This window comes from Echiichthys vipera (genome assembly GCF_963691815.1).
Source record: "Echiichthys vipera genome assembly, chromosome: 6".
In the NCBI taxonomy this organism is placed as follows: Eukaryota; Metazoa; Chordata; class Actinopteri; order Perciformes; family Trachinidae; genus Echiichthys; species Echiichthys vipera.
Genome location: NC_139831.1, coordinates 11,063,078 through 11,078,325, shown reverse-complemented (window position 1 = coordinate 11,078,325; position 15,248 = coordinate 11,063,078).

The following is a 15,248-nucleotide window of genomic DNA, read 5'->3' as shown; positions in this document are numbered from 1 at the left end:
ATGGGAAGAAACCAGCCAGGTAGGAGACAGGGGGTAGACCAGGACATGCTGGAGGGGTCACATCTCCATTTGAGATATCCCAGGGAGAGGTGGGGGGTGCTTGGTGGGGTGAAGGAGGTCTTAACTGCTGTGATCACCCTGCTACAACTGCAACCATAACAAGGAAAATCAGGACCTCAAAGATGGATTGATTGATGGGGGGATTGTTCTCTCGCTGTTGCTGTGTATTGGCTTTCTGTTCCAATTACATGTAATGTGTAGGTGAGTGGGATTAATGGGGTAAATATATTAAAATGATAGGTTGACTGTCCTATCCTGTACACTTTATCCTCAATATGAGCACAGCATTTAGTCAACCTCACTCTGACACCTTTAAAGAATACTTTATATAAGTACTTTAAATTTGTGTTGAAACATAAAACACGTAAAAAGACCACGGCACTCATTCTCAAGTCTGAGTAATTTCCTAAAACAGCTGGAAACTATTGTTAATCTAGCAAACATTACTCAGACTGAAGTCAATTGTCTATTTAATGGGACAATTTTCAGAAGCAAATGAAAACCAAACCACTTACTGAGTTTTTACAGCAGCAGCGTGAAATATGCAGGATAGATTCAACATAAACTATAGCGTGTGTGTGTGTGTGTGTGTGTGTGTGTGTGTGTGTGTGTGTGTGTGTGAGTGCGTGCGTGCGTGCGTGTGTGTGTGTGCGTGCGTGCGTGCGTGCGTGCATGCATGCATGCGTGTGTGCGTGCTTGTGTGTTTGGGGAGAGATGCGCAATTGTGTAGTTCATTGATGTGTCTTTACTTCTTGTGGTACAGAAGAATAAGCTTGATCAGGCTTTGGTTGCACAGATCTTTCATGGGATTTGCCAACAACTAGTCAACTTCCTGTGAAGACTGGGATACAGAGCTGCAGCAACATACAGCCTTTTATCATCTTAATTCTCTTCATCGTGTCTTAATGCTAATAAATAAAACATGTACGTATATAATCTTTCTGGCTTGGTAGCAAATTGTGATGTTTTATTGGGTGAATATTTCTTTGCACAAAAAGCACATACTGTAATCGTGCAGTTTGTTATCTTTGAAGGTGTTTGTTTTGTGTGTGTCCACGTCTTAGTCAATGTTATTGATATAGGTTATTTTCATGTGCCTATTTCTATATTTGCTGCCCGCTGTTTTATTTTTCCTCCAGGTTTATAGCTAGGCTTGGTCCATAGATTTGTCAAAGCTGACCTCAGAAAAGCACCACCGCCTTAGGCTCTATACACAAAACTCAGCCCTGCAGACAGCATCTGAACCGCGAAGACATTAGTCCCATTTATTACCCATCCTGGCCAAAATTGTTTTTGTCCTTCACAACAAAGGTTTGGCAGCATTTCCAATTACCAAAGACTCTGTTTTGACCCTCAAGGGCATTGGCAAGATGAGAAAAGATGTAGATGTGAGGAGGTTCCATTCTATTCAATCAATATGCCTTTTATAGGCTGTGCTTGTCTGTCAGAGGAACAGCAGCATCTTTACCCTCTGCAAAACATCTCTGACACAAGCTGAATCATGACACGATATCTGTGAATCAGAGCACAGGCACTTGTTTTATTGCTGAGATATGTTCACAGATTCACAGCACAGGTTTTCATTTCAGCAACTTCAAAATCCTCTATGATTTTCTAGCCCCCGACCTATTTCAGGTTGAAAGTGTAATATACTGGTCTGTGACAGCCACTGAGCCCTATTAATGTAGGAGGGTGAAACCTAGCGTAGGAGAAATGAGCACCTCACTCTAATTGGTATCCCACTGGTTATTATAAATGCTTTTTGATTGCGTGATGGAGCGTTGACCGACTAATTGCCTGGAAGGTACAGCTCTGAACCTGCTGAGCCAGACAAAGGACCCAAGCGCACAAGGATGACAGGAAGATTTGTGGTCACAGAAATATCAAAGTTTGGCATAATTCTAAAAGTATTTTCTGCACTCCACCAAAATAAGTAACATAACAGGAACATATCCATGCAAAAAAGACAATTTCCACTTACTGTACCGTGACATGGCGTTTTTTCAAAGTTTCCCATTGCAGGTGAATAGGAATATTAATTTAATCACATTCACCTGGTCTAATGCCACATGCACACCTGTCAATTACTATGGTGTTGGACACACATTTATGACAGAATAAAGACTCATGTCCCAATCTCATTATTTTCTGTATCAGTTTGAAATAAATAATTCTAGAAATCTTCAGTTTTATGCTTATTGTTCTAACTTTAAAAATGTTTAAATTAAAAAACACTGCTTTCACTAAAATTAAAAAGGAGAATAGGCACATACATGTAGATGTATATAGTATTGACTTTTCATTTGAACATTAATGAAGAGAAATCACATTTTTTTTAATTTCCATATAAAAATGTACACAACAAAGGCTACATAAGACAATTCAGTAAAAATATTTCAATACAATATGGCTTACATTCAGACCATTATTACAATAACAGTCCATACACATGCTCTTTTCACACTTATACTTATTCATATTGTATGTATTTCTAGCAATACACCCATTATGGCATCCCCCAGGGCTCAACTTTAGGTCCTTTCTCCCTTTGCATGCTCCCTCTGGGTGACATCATACGAAACCATAACATTCAGTTCCATTTCTATGCCGACGATGCACAACAATAAAACCTAGTGACCAAACCAGCCTAGAAATCCCCCATAATTGCTTAGAAGACATTGAAAGTTGGATGTCTGCTTTGAATTCTTGATTCTGTTGCCTTTACATTTGTTTACTTTGGGGTTAACTTATTTACTTACTTTGTCTATTTCTTTTAGTTAATTGTATTGCTTTTACATTCATTTTTGAAATTGTCTCTGTAATACTTGTCTTTCTACTTTGTCTTTCATTGCTTATATATTATTATTATTATTATTATTATTATTATTATTATTATTATTATTATTATTATTATTATTATTATATCAAATCAAAGTGATGTTTCTCTCATGACTTTGTGCTGGCAGTTTCTAGCACACACATTGTCATACCTGTCAGAACAAGATGAGAGTTTGAGACCAGCAAAGATGTTCAGTGGTTAATTGACATGATAGACATGGATTGATACAGTACATCTGTACAACCAGACAGGATGTGTCACAGCCAGGTAATTTGTTTGTCTCAGGTCAGCCTCCCAGGAAGTTTCTTCAGCAATATATTTTTTTTTTCTAAAACCTGCTCAAAACTAGAACATACCAGAATGACCCTGCCTAAAACAAAAGAGTAAAATATTACACACTGTCTCATTAGTCTGCAATAGAACCTGCAGACACCCTTAATAACAAATCACATCATATAAGACACAGAATGAACCTAAACTCCAGTAAAGCCAGTAAATAGCAGCTCTGGTAAAGAGGGAAATGTCTATTCTAATGGTCATCTAAATAAGACACATGGTGAATTAGAGAACCCATTACAAATGCTTTACGAGTTAGGATGAGCGCTATTAAATATTTTCAGATTATGACCCATAACAACTAAATTGAGCCCATATTGAATCGTTTTTTCACAGCCATGTTCCTACTTTTGGTGATGCCAAGGAGTGAAATAATTTAAAGAAAGTAGTAAAAACTGAGGCCAAGGCGATATCATCAAAGTTATACTAAGATAGTATAACATTTTTAACACATCATAGACTTTAATGGCAGCAGCGACATCCTCGTCTTACTTTTGCCTGCCTTGAGATGATCTGTGTAGCAGCTCGATAGTACCATCTTACATTGTAAAAGTGCCAAAATTAAGGATACTCAAAGATATCAGTATGCATACTAAATTTGTTTGCTTTTTATGTTTGCTGTTAAAACTGCCGTTCCACACAGCACTCTACCAAATGAAATGAAGGAGCTTCTCACAGCTGGAAAAAAAAAGAAAAAGAAAATACAAAGGTGGTGTTGAGACAGAAAGAAGCAAACTGGGGAATCATTTGGCTTTCTCTTTAGTTTAACCGCCAGCGAGTGTTCCAAGCTTGTGGTTTGATCGACATCTGTCAGCCCATGTCTTGCAAATACGTTTTATGCAAATGTAATGCCCACTGGATTGACATAATGAGGAATTCTGCCAAAATGTTGATAACAAAAGTATCAGTAAAGTGTTAACTGTCATATTTCAATTGCTTTCTGCCAAATATCTGATCTTGCCGTACAATATCCACTCATCATGGCTGCTGCATTATTAAGCATTTGTGTGGTGTTGTTAAGGCACTGGCAGGATTCTGTAAATGTTAGGAAAAGATTGTGGGTAAATGTTATGAAAGTGAGCATACTATTATGATAAACACAACATGACATTTCCTGAAAAGGTGTCTTTAGGAGTTTTCTTGCAAACAAGCAAACAAACCAAAATGCACTCAGTGTTTCCTTGAATGCATTTTCATCCATGTGAAATCTGTGTTGTGCACTTTCTGCATTGCTTATAACCACCTATAGATCAGTGGATGTGAAACTTTTGGCAGCATTCTGTGTCATACCACCCAAATGCTTGTGTACGTCCTACATGAACAAATAAAACCGGGACCATGTCATGAAAATATCCAATGCACTACTTGTGGTCAAAAGCTACACAGGGAACCTTTAAGGGCTTTGATAACCATAAAACTTAATTTGCTAGAGGCAGATATACAAGCATAAACTGTCAGAAATTATAGCTAATAAATGAAATATATTGTCATTGAATATGCAGACACATTCAGAAAGAACATCTTGTTGTTTGGCAGATACCTGTGTGGATTAAATTCTTTATTGGGCCGGTATTAAAATTTTCTCTAAATGTGTTTGCAGTGACAAATGAGTGATATATAAAAAAATCTAGGAGACAGGGTTGAACACAGAGCACAGAGCTATGAAAGATGAAAATGTTTGTGTGCTGAGGGTGCCATACTATAAAACAAGTATAGCCCCATAAAATGGGTTTACCAATATCTTTTTACATCTTTCTACACAGATATCCAATCGAGAGTATGATATAGCAAGCTATAATCTGATTTGTCCTGTCTGTCAGGAATGAACACATTTCTCATAGTGATTTGTGAGAGGAACTGCTCAATTGCAACAACATCCTTTATAGCAAATCTCCCACTGGATGATTTTTCAGTGACAATTATTTGGTGTTGGAGTGTTGTTTGTTCGCTCACGGAGCAGATGTGGCCCCGGGGCGGCAGTTCAAAACTATCTGACAGTGTTATGAATGAAGTGTGATAGGTGTGGAATAATGGAAACTCTAGCACAGTGGAGAATTGTACACTCACTGCGATAAATTAGCCCCTTTGTTGTGCCGTGTCGAATTATCAGGTGCTGCTGCAGAACTTTACACAGACAGAATATAGATAAGAGCTAAGAAACAATAGGTTCTGCTTTTGGTGATAGTGAAAAGTTTTCTAAATCTAATTTTGTAGTTAATTTGAAAAACATTGCCTGTAGGCTGTGGTGGAAAGAAACTGATTGGATTTCAGTGGAAAATATTTTAATGTTTTTGGTTTTGGTACTTTTCCGAGGAAGATTTTTCATATCATATTATATTATAATATATTTGATATATATATAATATAATATAATATATATATATATATTATATTATAAAATTGTTATGAATTAAACAGGTGGGTTCCAAACTTTTTTACTTATGACCCTTTGCAAAAAAAGTAGTTTCTCTTTTGCACTACTTATGATTAAATAACAGTTTGAGGGTGTTGTTGTGTAATTGTGTTATACAAATAAACTTCCCTTGCCTTTTACATTGTTGAAATATTAGGGATCTAAATACTTCAGTGGTAGACTCTAGATAAGTACTGCATTTAAGTATTTGATTCAACTTTATATTTCCACTGCATAAACATCTCAGAAGTGAATTTTGTACTTTTTACTGCACTACATTTCTGTTATTGAGTGGCAGCTTTAGTTATTTTTCAGATAAAATGTTTTTCGTCCCCTTCCTGTCCAGTGAAAACTATGTATCTCCAGATGTGTTGATTTTGAATTTCGCGATGAGCAGAAGGAAAAATTGTTCCTATATGTGTTGAAAAAATATCCTAATTTGTAAACTACACAAAGTATTTATGGACCTTTTGGTTCATCAGCTGGAAAATGCCACAAATCTGAAAACAGTGATGTTCTGACACTATGAAAATGACCCAACAGTATTTAAAGGAGTTAAGATGAGCACAACCTGAACAACCTCTACAGCAGTAAAATGCTACATTAATGCAGAAACATCATATATAATAGGAAAACACTGACAGGGACTTAACTACACAATGAGCAGTTTTACGTTTAGCTGATATCACTTACATACTTTCACATACTAACATTTACATTTACATAATTTTAGTAAACTTTTGAAAGCAGGACTTTTGCCTTTAGTGGAGTATTTTTACAGTGTGGTGTTAGTACTTTTACTTATGTAAAGGATCTGAATACTCAGTTTCTGCGATACGTTTTACCGCAGCAGCTGTCCTTGCTTAATCCCTCCATCCTCTAATAACACAACTGAATCAAACCTGAGAAAACATGTTGCTAAAGCACCAGAATCTGTTTTTACAGATATGACATCCAATATTTTACAAATTTAAGCCACAAATCTCTTCAAAGTCAGCCTGCTGTAGGTGGAATTCACCTCATCATGAGCCCACTAGCAGATAATGCGGAGGCTGCATAGGTAATGATCTGTCATGTTTTTGTCTAGGTGCGAGCTCACGGCTTTGGTGTCCTCATCAAAGACTTATCTTGCAGGCATTTGGGGAAGTTCCATCTCGAAAAGCTCTCTGCTCTCAGATTCTTATATTCCCATGCTTAGCATCAGCACATTATCCTCAATTTGTCACACTGCTTAGGCAGATTTATAATTCTACATTCAGGGACTTTCATGCAACAGAGTTTTTCTTATCACTAATTTTACAATATCACTGTATCTGTCTGTATCATTTGCATATTGCATGATAGATACATAATCCGGCTATTGCACTCTTTTTATTGCCACCAGACTGTTTACTCAAGCAGTCATAGTTATGGTATAGATGTTAGGTGTATGCAAAGGAAGATTATTTGTAGAATGTATATTTTTCTTTGAATACACTCATATAAGCTGTTATCTAAGAGTTACTTATCATCTCAGGGGGAAAATTAACATGTTGTCATAGCATTTATAGCTACCTTTAGCACATGAGAAGAACAATGTGTGTAATATATTTTCATATCAGAAGTTAAAAAAAAAATCTCTGGATTTTATTTAACATGGTATGCCCTCTTGTTACATACAGTACATTATATATAATTATTGTTAGCCAAACAAATTAGTCCCTAATAGTGTTCAACCTTTTTGATCTCAAATTATATGGTTTACTTGACTGAAATGAAATGCAAACAGTAATGTTTATCTGTCTTGATATACTGTGTAACTACCCAATTATACAATAAGACAAATTACAAGTGATACTAATGATGTGTTTGGGAAATAATTTTAATCCAGGGTGGCAAATAACTGCGGTGTGGTTTCAAATCACCCACCGGAACGTTCTTCTTCTTCCACTGTGTCAAAACTGTGAAGCAAAGTTGGGTGTGCAATCCATTGAGAGCTGATTTAAAAAAGAAAGACAAGTGAGAGGTTTCATGTTCTAATCTTAAATAATTCTCTTTGATAGAGACATACAGAGCGTAAACTGGCTTAGGTCTTTACATAGCCTTGTGTTTTCTTTTGTTCTTCAAAGTACTGATTCTAATGTGAACTGGAAGAAAGTAAACTTGGTAATACAGGGCAGTTGAGCAAGTCGTGTTTTAAAGGCACTCCATTTTATACTGTGATGAATTTCTATTTTTTTCGCCTTTGAAGTGCTCTGACCTTCAGACAAATATGTTGCAAAGTGATGTTCTGATAAACACAGAATAAGCAAAACACTTCATGCACCTTTTTTTTTGCTTCTTTGTCTGTGTGTGTATAAATATCCAATGATATTTAGAGCATGAGTAAAGTTACTCTAGAAAAGGACGGATGCAGACCATCCACAAGAGAAGGTAGAAGCTATTAACTAACTAGTGATTTCTTACCTATCTGTTGTCTTATTCTATTTTAGCTTTTGCTTTCTATTCCCTTGGCTCTTTCATGGCTGTTTTTTCGTGTGTTTTTAAAAATGTCATATTAATGTTTTATATAAAGCACTTTAAATTGCCTTGTTGCTGTAATGTTTAATTTTCTCTGGCAGGTACGTCTGGCCCCTCTCCCATTCAGACAGATTTCCAGCCAGCTTGTTTCTGGGAAAGCCAATCACAACTGTTAAACTCATCTGGGTGCGGGTTTAACACAATTACTGACGGAGGTGCATGATAGAGAGTAATATTTTTTTATTCATTAATTTCACAAAACTATTTAACAACTAAAAATACAGCATACCCAACAAGTAGGCAATACAAGGTACAGAAATAACATATTCAACAGTATAATATAATAAAACAATATAAACATATTTATAGAATTAAACAAATAAATACACATAATATATGTTATGAAGTATAAACACTTGATGGGTAACTTTGTGCATTGACAACTCCAAAGGACCGCAGGAAGTAATTTTTAAAAATGCTGATATTTAGTTTAGTGTGAAATCCACAAAGCATATGTTTACCAAGCCAGCTGGTCTGTGATGGCCATTGCAGAGAAAACCAAGGGATGAAAGGTGTAAAAGATTTATTTGGTAAATCAAACTTTTTCAAAGTTGCTCAATTTCTGCTTTTTAAGAGAGAGCATGAAATACTTTTCTTTTTTTTTTGTGAGTGGTTACTTCTTTTCCATGTCTAACACCAGAATTTAATCTGGGTAAACATGGTGAGCCTCAAGGGTTTCTAGCAATAACACCTTATGGATTAGGCTGACATATATATATATATATATATATATATATATATATATATATATATATATATATATATATATATATATATATATATATATATATATATATATATATATATATATATATATATAAAGGAATCTCTCCCAGTACGGCTTAAGGTAAGAACATTTCAGACAATTCACAACCGGCTTGACTGTATAAAAATAAGTTATGCTTTCTCTCTCTGTGGCACACTCACAAGCTTCTTTACAGCTTTTCCCTGTAAAAGTTATTGTCTCGCCATAAATTAAGTGCCACGTGTAAACACCATACAAATAGAAACTAAAATGGTAAAATTCAGCTCCCTCAGCATCTCAGACTGAATATAAGTGGATTATGATACGATGGGTCTCTGGCAACGACATGCAAAAAGCCCAACCGTCTTTCATACTGTAAGCAAGACCAAGACTCCGGGATACTTTGCCTCTTTTTTCTCTCCATAGTCATTACACATCTGTCTGTGCTTTTCTGTCTGTTTGTGGCTGTTTTGTGTCTCTTTGCAGTTTATTTGCAGTTTCTTTATAGTTGTTTTTTGTCTCTGTGCTAATGTGTTGTAATGTGTTGTTTTGCCTCTTTTTGTAGTTATTATGTGTCTCTTTGCAGTTGTTTTAAGTCTCTTTGTGGTCATTTTGCATCTCTCTGTGGTCATTTTGCATCTCTATGTGATCATTTTGTGTTTCTTTGTTGTCTCCATGTTCTCTTTATTTCCTTTTGTACCTCCTTGCGGTAATTGTCTGTCTCTTTGTGGTCTTTGTGGCAGTTGATTTTTGTCTCCTTGTAGTCGTTTTTGAGTTTCTTTGTGGTCATTGTGTGTCTCTTTTTTTTGTATCTTTTTGTGGTAATTTTCTGTCTCTTGGTGGTTGTTATGCCTCTTTTTGTAGTGATTATGTGTCCGTGTGAAGGTGAAGGTCAGGAGGGCCCTGACACTTTGGGTCTCTGGGTCTGTGTCCGGTAGGCCCGTTCAGTAATCCAATGAGGCTGAAAGAGCCTGTGGGGTTTCCTTAGTTCACTGTCACAGCATAGAAGCCTTGAGTGTGTGATATATCCACAAAGGTTTTACATTTTACCATGAAATCATCTTCACACTGAACAATCAAGGTACAATCAGATGCAGTGACACATGATGAATCTGTGAATGTGACCCTCCAGCATGAAAGATAGTCAGATTGTTTAATTCAGCAATCACCACCCAGCTCGAATACCTGATTGGCTTAATCTTGTCTGCGCTCATGTAAAAATCAGCCATTTGGTAAGGAGGGATTACACACACTCCTTTGTTCATTCAAGACAAGAAAACCCATTCTTTATACAGTTTACCATGAACCGGTGAGAGTGATTGAATGACCTTTGATTGCTTATAAACACTTTCTTGTCAGTTTATAGAGAAGCAGCCCTGTTGACTCTTTAGTTATGATGGCTACAGGCAATAGCCAATCAAATCCTGCTTTGATTGGCTGTTGCTAGGATACCAAGCTTTCTGTATGTGAATCACCCTGGACATGATGAGATTTGTGCAGGCTTGACACTTGAATGCATTGCATCACTCCACACACTATACACTTCAAAAATACTTGGGATGCATAAGAGTGGGAAATCTAATGAGAAAAGTTGAACAGACTGGTGGAGGGACTGCACACAGCAGCTTGGAGGGAGATTGGATGCCTGCAGGGGGGCTGATATTGAATGCTTTCACATACACTGTTGATGAAAAACAACATGTTGTTTTCTCTGGTCAACGGCTACTTATATAGTGGAGGTAATCTCTTTTTTTCGTGTCTTTGCTGGGATATTTTACCATCAAAGCTGTGTAGCTGACAGAAAAATGTCTTTTACAAACCTGTGAAAGGATGTTGTCCACCATTAGCCTGAATCAGTGTCCTCAAAATATCCCTACAGTTTAGGTAAACACATTTCCACTTTCATTTCCTCAATGCTGAGGGAAAAATATTACTATTCATGTCATACTGGGATTACCAAAAATATTCTTAGACATGTTTGTACTGAATCACTTCTTAAAAAACAGGGCTGCTACTGCACTTGTATTTCAACAAACATTCACATTTACAGAGTTGTTTACTGTGCAAAGTTACAACCAGCCCAAAATTGGATAAAGGAGGGATTTAGGTTTATCTCAACATTACAAAAAGAGAACATGAAAAATAGATGAGCCAAAGGACCAGCTGACTGAACTAGAGAACAAGTGTAATATGCAGTTTCAACAAACAGCTAAAGTCCCAACAACGACTGTCACTCCAACGACAAAGGGTTCCAGTGACATCATCTGCCTTGTGAGAGGTTAAATACCTGGATCTCCACATCAGGTAGTTAAACCAGTCCCAGCCTGGTCAGATGCGTACATGAACTGATGAAGCTTCTTGGATGAGAGGTGAAACGTCTTCCTAGAAAAACAACCAAGTCTAGTTGCTTTTGACTGAAATTGCTTCAGGGATAATGATGATCTGGACAAAAGAGAACATTCACAGGCCTATAGTCTTTAATTCCCTTTCAGCCCAAGAGTAAAAATATTTACCTCACAAGTCAAAGAACCCATAACTTCAAGAATCGTTTTTTAAACTTCAGTTTTTTTGCACGGATTAAATGAATAAGATATGTTGTTTAGAGAGCTTTTTAAAAATGTATTTGTTACCTTTGTGTAGAGGCAGGCTAGTTGTTTCCCGTCTTTATACTTAGCTAATTGGCTGCTCACTATAGCCTCTGTCTTCACCGTATGAGAGTGGTATTGATGTTCTCATTTGCTCTCGGCAAAAAAGCAGCATTGCTTCATATTCAAACTTTTCGTAAGATATATGAATACGTTGAATAAAATCTGTTATAGCCTGTTATGAAAATCGAATTTAGAAAAACTGCAGTTAACAACAATAACGCCCCCTTAAACAAAATTCTAATTTATTAACTATTTCCGAATTTCAACCATAACTAGAAACTCTTCAATGAAAAGAGACATAGGACTAAGAAATGTCTACCTTTCCCACAAAAGAAAAACATATCAAAGCTCATGTATGGTACTCCCCAAAGTCATAGTTAAGTTAAATATTTGATCAAACTCTCCAATTAAGAAATCTTACCAAACAGCAAATGCCTACACAAAAACTGCCAAATCCCCAGTTATCAAAGGAGAAAGAGACAGATTGGAAATCTGGATGGTGGGCAGCCTCTTGGCTGAAATTTCTGCAATAAAACTGTTTACTATGTGCTCTATACATCCACATTATAGAACTCCAGGCTTGTGCAGCTGATGCTGTGCAGTAGGCGTCTAATTGAAGCAACCTGCTGTGAACCAGGTAACGATGCATCTTCCAGCTGGGAGAGACATGTTAGCTGGGATTAGCATTCATTCGGGAATATTAAAGGCTCATTAAGAATTAATAGATCCCTCAGATCAGTATTTACTCTGTACCAGTTTCTCCCTTTTAGTTTGAGCGTATGTGAGCTTTAATAGGTACTGATGTTTAGTCACACAGAAGAAACAGACATCTGCTACAGAGCAAATAGTGATTACCGGGTAGTCCTATCAAATGCAAACAAACCAAGGAAGACAGATTCATGCTGAGTGGTCAAAACATGTAAAATATCGTCATGGGCTTCGGGGGAATTGTGGGCGCAAAAGCATTAGCAATGGTGAAATTGGCTGTAAATGGTCCAAAACACTTAATGATGCGGGAGTGGAATACATGCTGGCATATATGATAATCCCCTTGTAATGAGAATTCACTAGATATCACTGGCTTTGTTCATGACCAGGCATCTCCGAGAGAGCTAAGCCCCCAGAACAGTAACAATAAGCCATAGAATAAGAGATGGCATGGAATACAATTGTGAAAAGTGAAATTACACACAAAATTAATTCATTTGCTTAATAAGGAAAAGGGTGATATTAGAGCCTTTAAAATGACATGTCCATCTTGTCTCTGCTTTTAGATGATTACATCAAGTCACTGTGGTGGTTAACACTGTCATCTCTCGAAGGTGTACTTTAAGTGATGAGAGAGTGAGAAGAATCCGCTTTGAGCTATTTTAGTTGTTAAAGATTAGGATGCAGACAAACTAAGCCTTGCAAATCCCAAGCCTGAGGTGCTACAGAACAAAATAAAGAATGACAAGATAAACATGTCACAAAACATGGATGATCTAATTCATCGGCTAAGTCGTCATCACCCCTCAGCGGTGGATAAATGATCAAACTCCTTTACTACCAACAAATATATGTAAAATGACTCCATAACATATAAAACTCTTCCATTCACCTACGTTAACGTACATAAGTATTATGAGCAAAATGTAAATTAAAAGTAAAAGCACTGGTTTTCCTGAAAAATCGCCTATGGCTGAATTATGGTTACATGTGACATTATTAGATTGCTCATGCTAATGTATATCATGTTATTGTTTTAAATAGTGAAGGTGTAGTAAATTTCAACTAATATAAATACAGTCAGGTAGTTTAGTCCAGTTGTTCTCAAACTGGGGGTTGGACTCCTTTAATAGGTCACAAGAAAAATCTCAGGGGTTTTGAAATATTTAAGATTAAGGGCCTGTGTCCATAATGTTTTTTTTCTCCTGATGCTGGCATCTTTTTTCACTTGTTCTCAATGAGGAGAGAGTGTATGCGGCCACATAGCCCTTTTTCCAAGTGCTCTGCCTTCTTTGTGCAGCTGCTCCGAGTGCTTCTAGTTGAAATCTCTTTTCAGAAAAACATTGTGTCATCACTGTCATTTTTGTTTAGGAAACTATCACAACAAAGACAGAAAAGCCCATTTGTGGGAGCAGATTGACTGGACACTGTATAGGGGTTGTAAGCTTGTTGTATGCTTGTTGTTAGTTGTGTAGCCACCTATCACTGAGCAGCAGTAGTGGGCAGCCGCAGTCTGCAGCACCCAGGGATGAACTCCAGTTCCTGTTCAGGGGCATGTAATGTAGCATGGTTGTAGTGATTAATGTGTTAGGAAAAAATAAGAACAAAGTCCTGTATACATTGACAACAAATTTGTATCGACTTTCTTCTAATTTTTGTTTTTATGAATGTAAAATCTTATTCTGAAAAGGAATTTCTAACTACAGATAGTTAGCCAATGGAGTAAAAAGTACAATATTTCCCTTAAAGATATAATCTGTAAGATTTTCATCTGAAAGCATTTTTTACCTTTTTACCGAGTATTCCAATCTCTCCAATGTCTGTGGTGACATTCCTTCTCTAAATTTAAATGAGTCGCCATGGTAGTGACGCTGCTGACAGTAGGTGGTCTGCTGGTGGAGCTCAGTACCGCTGGTTATGCTGCATTCACTGGTAATCGGGAATGGCTGAGTCAGGCTTGTGGTAAGGACATAAGTTCTCTGACTTGATCAAATCGTATTCTCCTCTGGGAACCGCCATTTTGTCGGACTTTGACTCCTCCTTATTTCCTCTTACCAAAAAAGGGCATTGATGTGACGTTGGGGGGAGGGAGATATGGCCGTATGGCTGACGTTTACAGAATTAGCCACATTAGCTCACATTAACTCCAATGCCCAGGAGCTAGGCTAACAGAACACGTTACTAGATAAACGGGAGTGGAGTGGGAGTCCCTTGTCTCTAGGGGACATTACATCGGCTCGTCCAGTCAAGTGCAGGCACTCCTGTGTCTCTAGCGGAGATTGCACCAGCTCCAGGAGTAAAGTGCAGCCAGCGTTTATGATCTAGTGAGGGCCAGGGGCTAGCTGTCACTCAAGAGGCCGCGCAACTAATCATTCATAAACTTTAACCTCAAATAAAATAAAAACTAGCCTGTTACAAAAACATTCATCCCCCTAAGTGTTTTCATGGAGATATGACCTCAACATACAGACTAGAACGTTTTTTTGAAACAGGCCTTAAATAGGTTTAATCATGCTGTGAAAAACAGCCTGTTTAACATGGGGGTCAATGAGAAACTGCTCTACTGTGTAAACACAATACTCCTAGTGGACACTCACAGAACTGCAGTTTTTGGCACTGCCGTGCCGGATCAACCAGGAAGTGGCTGTGGTGGGGCTGGGAATGGATTTAAGGGGGTAACATATAGGAACTGGAAGTAGAGAGGTAAATGTGTGTCAATAAAGTTTACAAAAGAGCAAAAAAAAGTCAACACTTATAGCGACCGCAAATGTGACAAGATGGAGGGCTCTGAATGAACAGGCTCACCTGCAATTACATCTTACTGCCAAAGAGGCCGCTAGAAACAACGTCTCTCAAATCTTAAGGATTATGACTTTAAAGTCGAGAAATATAAATATAAAATGGAAATACTCAAGTGAAGTATCTTAAAATTTTACTTAA